Here is a 7,020-nt window from a genome sequence, read left to right on the forward strand (position 1 = left end):
TTTCAGTCGCACTCGCAGTGGGGTAAGGTCGTACCATACTGAATGTTAGGAGGTGACTGAGGTCTTGGTCGCCCTCGTCTGGCTGAGTGTATCGAGTGTATCACCTCTCGCCTCTGTCCGAGTTAACCACAGCGCAGAGAAGGTAGGTAGGTAGGTAGGTAGGTATAGAAACAGAGAAGGAGAAGCCAGCTATAGGCAGGCGAGCGAGCAGAGGCAGGCTGTTCGTTCGTCGTTATAGTAGGAGTGAACCTGCGTAAGGGAATGGAAGTGGAAGGTGGACTTCTGTCTGTCTGTCTGTCTGTCTGTCTGTCTGCCTGACTGCCTGCCTGCCTGCCTGCCTGCCTGCCTGCCTGCCGCCTTGCTTGTCGGTTTCTCTTGTCCGTCTCTCGTTCCTTCTCCCTCTATCTGTTCTATTCTCTCTCGTTCTCTTTCCCCTCTTCCTTCTTTTCTTCCTCATCGTCCAACGTGTCCTTCTTTTCCTCTTTTATCTCTCGTACGTACGTAGCCTGACCGAGTGTACGACTATCGAGGTGTATGGTAGTGGCTACTCAGTCGACCGGTGCCTATATACGATTGTAAAAGCCACCGAAGCACGTGGCCCATACCCTGCATTCGGTCAATCCTAACTACGATCCCCACTTACCCTTCTTCTTCTTCTTTGCCCTTCCTCCGTCACTTGTCGCTTTCTCGTTTTTTCCTCCCTCCCTTTCCCCCCTTACTTCTCTCTCTCTCTCTCTCTCTCTCTCTCTCTCTCTCTCTCTCTCTCTCTCTCTCTCTCNACCTGTCACTCTCTCTCTCTCTCTCTCTCTCTTTCTCTCTCTCTCTCCGTTACTTCTTTTTCTCTCCTGCTCCTCCGGTCTCTGCCTCCCGTCTTCTACCTCCTGCCGCGCGATCGCATCCCTCCTCTCTGCTTCGCGCTCACCACTACCGCCTCTCCCACCACGTGAACCACACTCGTGGCTCACTCAGAACTTCACGACTCATTCATAACTCCCCGCGAGCGTCCAGCTATCCCCCCACTCAACGCCTTCCATCGGTCTACCCCCACTTGCCGGTGCCGTGGAAGCCGGCCACCTAAACCAAGCGATCCTCGACTCTGCTTCGTCGTCAGCTTGCTGCAAGCTCCACGCTAAGTCGGATCGGTGCGGTGTCGGCACGTTCCGCGACTCCCTCGCAGACGTCTCGCTCACAGGTGCGCCGTGCGTCGTGCCATCTGTCACCGATCGTTCCACCTCGTCCATCCTAGCGATTTCTTCCATTTACATCTTTCTCCGTTTGCCATCGATCCGCAAACTTTTTCCCAAAGTTGCATCAACGTTTCCACCCTCCCCCCTCCAGAGAAGACAACTCCAATTAATGCCAATTCGTCGATTCGAAAACCTGTTGCATCGTCTGCTTTGCCCTCTTCTCGCCCCCTTCTCAACCTGTTGCAGCGAACGACTGACTAGCTGGTCCGTATTGTCCAGCGAGTGGACAAGTGCGTAAAGCGTAGAGACAGCGTAGGTCTCATGTACGCGATGTTGGATCGCAGTTGGATCGTGGAGGACGATTCAGTCGTCGATGGTATGTCGTCTAGGGAAGGCTCGATGCTCGCACGCAGCTGCAGGACGTTCCGTCGTTGGCACGCGAGCGCTTTTTCCACGCTCGGGACAGAAGACGCGTCGTTAGCCGGTTCGTTTCCTCACCGTGAGAATCAGCAGCGATGCATTAATGCGTTTTTATAAATAATCCCGTTTCATCGAGCAACTTCTCCCCAGTCAGAGGGGATTCTGTCTTCTGTCAATTATCGCGGTCCGAGGCACGCGAGATCTTTTCGCAGCATCCATTGCGCGCAAAGACGAACGCTCGGTCTCTCGGACGTGCAATTAATAACCGCGAGAGCCGCGAGATCGTGACTTTTCGCTGCGTCAGAGATCGAGCACGGTCGCGCGTCCTCGTGTGTGCACGCGGCTACGCACACGAACCGCGTTTCGATAGACGTAAAAACACCGTGGAATAACTCTAATAATAGAGAAGATGACGATAATGGTAATAACTACGATATCTCGACGCTCGTGCAACAACATGGATTAATTGCCGTCGAGATTGTGAGGATAACAAGCGTCTGGAGCATCCAGCGATCAACGTGACAATGACAATGACAATGACAATGAACATTTTACGTCAGGGCAAGCGGAATAGTCAGTGAACTACATACTATCTTCTTCTCTAGATGCGTTAAAACCAATTTGTCGTAACCGAATGACTCATTCGCATAGTTATACGTTATCTGGTTGGTTATCCATCATTTGCGTATTTGACGAACGTTCGTGATGATGCAAGTTTTTCTCGATTATGCTTTCTCACAGATAGCGTTTCTGATCGGTCGTCGTCGCTCGTCTCGCCGCGATATCGAAACAAAAGTAACTAGCCATCCGTGTTTTTACCCTACTGCAACTTTGAGAATTATTTTACAAACGCGCAGGCGTTGAAACTTACTAGTAGAGCAAATACCAATGCTCGTGAATACAAATACGATGTCGGTTCCTTGTCCGGACAGAACGGACACGACTCGCAAAAAGGATGAAAGGTTTCTCCTTTCTTGTACGTACGCGGCAGTATTCTTCTCTTCCGTTTCGTACGTTTGCACCCAAGTGTATCTGCAGGGATATACTCGATTGTCGTCAGTGTGGATGTCGTTAAGTCTCTGTGCAATTAGTTGCACGTTCACTCAACCGTGTGCTCGTCTCGCCTCCACCTCCGCGACATACCTCTCCCTTTTGTTCGTAGTTACTCTGCCGTTCTCGTTTCTCTGCCAGCTTCGTGAAATCATCGATGACGTTCCCTCCCTCGTTCGTATCTCGTATTGCTGCGTGAAACCCCCGTTCTATCTCACGATAGACTCGAGGGGGAGGTTGGAGCTACAGCTTCGTTAACGACGAACGCGGCACAACCACCGAAACGTAACGAATCTTTCTCGGTAGAACGGAGGCGTGCGAGTCAAGAGACGACGACATTTATTTCCTAGATCTTTTTTTTTTTTTTTTTTCCTCCTAGATGTTTTCCCGGCAGCGCAAAGACGTCATGCTTCTCAACAATAGATATTCGCGTTTTATTGGCGAATGATTTCACCATTTTTATAAGCTACCGTATATCCATCGAATGCACTACCCAGCGCGTGAGGGCGTGTATACACTTTTTGACGGGCAGAAGCGTAGATGTGCATATAACTACGCAAGTTACAACGATTAACGGCGGATACGTCTCGAGTGTGACGATCGATAGAGAAAGGATTTCTCTAGGATGACTAAGCGGTTTCTATCACGCTCACTTTGGAACGAGTGGCGATGAGTAAGAACGATCGGGCCAACGATCGGGTTTCTGGGTTACGGTGTCACCCATCGTACCGGGTAACGCGACTATTTTTGATTATTATTGCGCGCGTCACGTCACACAAGGAGATTGGAAAAATCGAAAAAAATCTTGTCAACTTTGCGGCAAGAAGAAGATCGGCCTCCCTTTCCTAAAGGCATCTTCCTTCTACCTTTGCCGCCATTGGCTTATCGCGCAGGTAAACTGGTTAACGGGATGACGCAGGGATTTTTCGCAACGGTTACGACGGTCTCGGCAATTGTTGCGAAAGGATTTCGCGCCTACGGAGGCGCGGACGTCTACACCGGCTACGTCACGTTAATTTTCGGGGTCAAGTGCAGAAGAAACAGCGCCGCTGTTCGAGAAATACCTCGTTTATTACCACACTGTACGTTTCTATCTACGATACCACGACGTTGGAAGCTGGAATACTCTGTTATGTAACGAGAGGATGGCCATCTTGCCTAGTATCTACCTATTACACATAGGTATGCACATCTCGACACAACTACCGAGCAAATTAACACCTGTTTTAAATCTATTAACAATTTAAACGAATCGAACGTGAGATTTACGCAAGACATAATTATTAACTGTTTGCCCGTTATTTCTGATTCGCTTCGTGGCATAGTCCGTAACAGTTGGTCGCTAGCTAGTTATCAACTAACTCGTTTCGACAGCAACTTTATTTTCCCTTTCGTTTGTGTCGTCGTACTTGAATGTAATTTATTCTCCTCAACTCCGTAAACTCTGAACTATTCGTAAATTATCCGGACATCCAAAGATAAAATTGGCAACGGTAGAAACGTTACTAACTTTCTCTTGTTCGATTAGCTCGGGCAACTCTTTCGTGTGAATCCTCACGTATTGAACGCCGCAACCGTATCGAAATGCTACCATCGAAACAGGACAAGCGTTAGCGTTTAAGCAAACCGAGCGATTTAATCCTGACCTTGCCAACCCTTCCACTGCCACTAAACTCTCAACGTAAGATTACGCGGGAAAGTCAGCTGGGGTACAATACGCGTGACAATTTGAACGTTGCGCGCCTTCCGCCGAAAGTCGTGTCTTCCTTCGTTGACACGTGCGTTACACACGTACTACGTATGTATACCGTGATTCAGTCACTCGACTCGGCCTCGACTCGGTCGAACGCTAACCGCTTCGCAAATTCACGCCGTATCGAAAATTCTCACGTGGACCGCGGAGAAATTTCCGCACCGCATAATCTCGTAAGAATGCAACGCGACGATACGTGACTGCTGCAGGTTCGTTCGACGGCGCGGAATCTCGTTGTTATCAGAGAGAACATGTGTCACGTGTTCAAACGCGTTCACGTGTTTCACGTAAACGCAAGCTTAAAAAAATTGACGTCCAAGTTTCCACCAAGTTCTCGGCGAGCGTCGTTGTTTTGCCGCTCGGCGTTGTCGAGATTGAGAAGAAAAAAAAAAAAAAAACAAAAAAACCTCGTCGTGGGAGTGGAGTCTATGTATCTACTTTTCAGGAAGTAAAGCTGTGAATTCACAATGGTCGGCGCCGTTTATCGGGTGTACTGTTTAGAATCTCATTAACATTTTTCATGATTAATTAATTAATAAAACAGATACGAGCATCGCCAGTGACACATTCTGCGAGGAGTCGCATTTTAATTTGAGCAGCAGGTACCTAACGTACGTAACCGTCCTCGCGAGGTTTTCCAGTGGGTTCACACGTGATCTCTTTCGTATACGCAAGATTTGCATCAAAATTGCGACTCTCGGTGCGACTGCACGCGGCGGCATCGACATTGTAGAAAGAAACGTATACAAGCACGCGCGCGATCAGCGCAAACATTGCATTACGGAGTTGACAGTCGACGCGAAATCTTGAATTTTCATTGTTTGCTTCTTCAAAGTACATTCGGTTGATAGAAATGTGCCCGCACTCTCGTTATAGTAACACGTCCGGTCAAAGTTGAAACGCGAGCGCACAAAGAGAAAACTTTGTCCAGCTAAACCAGATGCAATTTAGTTTTCTAGTAACTAAAATTAGTAACTACGTAAGTATGTATTTCACAAATCTGTCATCGCCGCTGTGAGAAATTAGTTGCGTGCGTCACATACGCCGCGCCGGCGTGACATCTAATTCGCTGATTATTTGCATGCAGAATTTTGCTTCCGGCTTAAATACGTTGCGCTGAGGTTAAGTGATGACTGGACGTTACCCGGAAAACGTACGCATCCTCGTTGGCCAAAAATTAAGTGAAAAAAGAAGAGAAGAAGAAGAAGAAGAAGAAGAAGAAGAAAGAAGAGCAACAGTAGATTAATGAGTCAACACGGTTATTGCTTCGCGAGAAATGCAGCGTGCTTTCCGAAAATTACCCGGCGAACGCGAGCCGAGATGCGCAACCGGCGCATGACGAATTCATCTCCTGCCAACTTTTGCCACGACCCACACACGCCGAACCACGTGCACGTTAGTTATGCAAATTAGCCTACTTTTGTATCGCTAGTAGCTGTTATGATAGTAGTCACGCGTCATCGCGTAATGCCTGTCATCACAACCGATAATCGCTTCGATGGAAACGAAAGAGAATAATCGGAATCGGCCGTGAAGTGAGGCATCACGGTCGATGTAACGGATCGTTGGAAAATAATATTGAAAAATGACCCGAACACATCCGCCTGTGTGCCTCTTCTGTTCTGTGTGTGGCGACAGAACGTTAATTACGCTGCCATAGTGATTTATGCTCAAATCATGCCTATGCCTATGTAGGTCGTAGATCGATAAACAATTTAAACTTGAAACTGAAGAAACGACGTCTATTGTTGTAGTACCCTTGTGTGAGAAGAAGAAGAAGAAGAAGAAGAAGGAGGAGGAGGAGGAGGAGGAGGAGAAGAAGAAATTGAATCGTGTAACGACATTGGACAACGAAACGGTTCGTTGGACCCTGGTGGCTGGGAACATTTCGGTGACAGAATCGCGCATGTATGTAGGCAGTACTTTGGATCTGGCCTCTCCAACCGGTCGCAGAGTTTCGCGCTGGGTATCGGGTATCGGGTATTACGCGAGCGAATTCGAGGCGCGTAGCGACGCGTTGCCCAGAAAAACGACGTTCAACTGGCCTGGAGTGGAAAAGGCGGGAGCAATTTTTCGAAAGAGGCAATTATCGATTCGTGTGGTCCCCGCGATCGCGGCCGTTGCAAGAAGCGGATAGAGACATCGGCCACATTCCAGGGGTACGAAAGGCACGCCGAGAACCCAATAGGGACCTCCGCGTTTTCTCTCTTTCTTTATCTCGCTCTTTCTGTGACCGCTGTCTTGCTGCTGTCCGTTTTGCCCTTTCTGCTTAACATTTCGGCCGCACAAGGACCACCCAGGACCACTCTCGTTGCCTGGCGCAATATTCAATACCCGAGGTATACCGGTCGCATGAAACCCAAAGAAACAGATAGCGGGTCAATCGAAGCTGCTCCCAAAACCATTCGTTTCGTGCCACTTTACAGCCATTTTACAGCCTTTCTTTCTTTCTTTCTTTCATCCTCCATTCACCATTATATAACAATTTCCTTCGGTCGTTTGGACTTTTTACATTTAGAATGTAGATACACTGGTTACTGGAAAATGAAGCGCTTTCTTTCCGTTTCTCCCCCCCCCCCCCTCTCTCTCTCTCTTTCTTCTTCTTCTTTT

Source organism: Frieseomelitta varia, unplaced genomic scaffold (genome assembly GCF_011392965.1).
Source record: "Frieseomelitta varia isolate USP_RPSP 00005682 unplaced genomic scaffold, Fvar_1.2 scaffold_239, whole genome shotgun sequence".
NCBI lineage: Eukaryota > Metazoa > Arthropoda > Insecta > Hymenoptera > Apidae > Frieseomelitta > Frieseomelitta varia.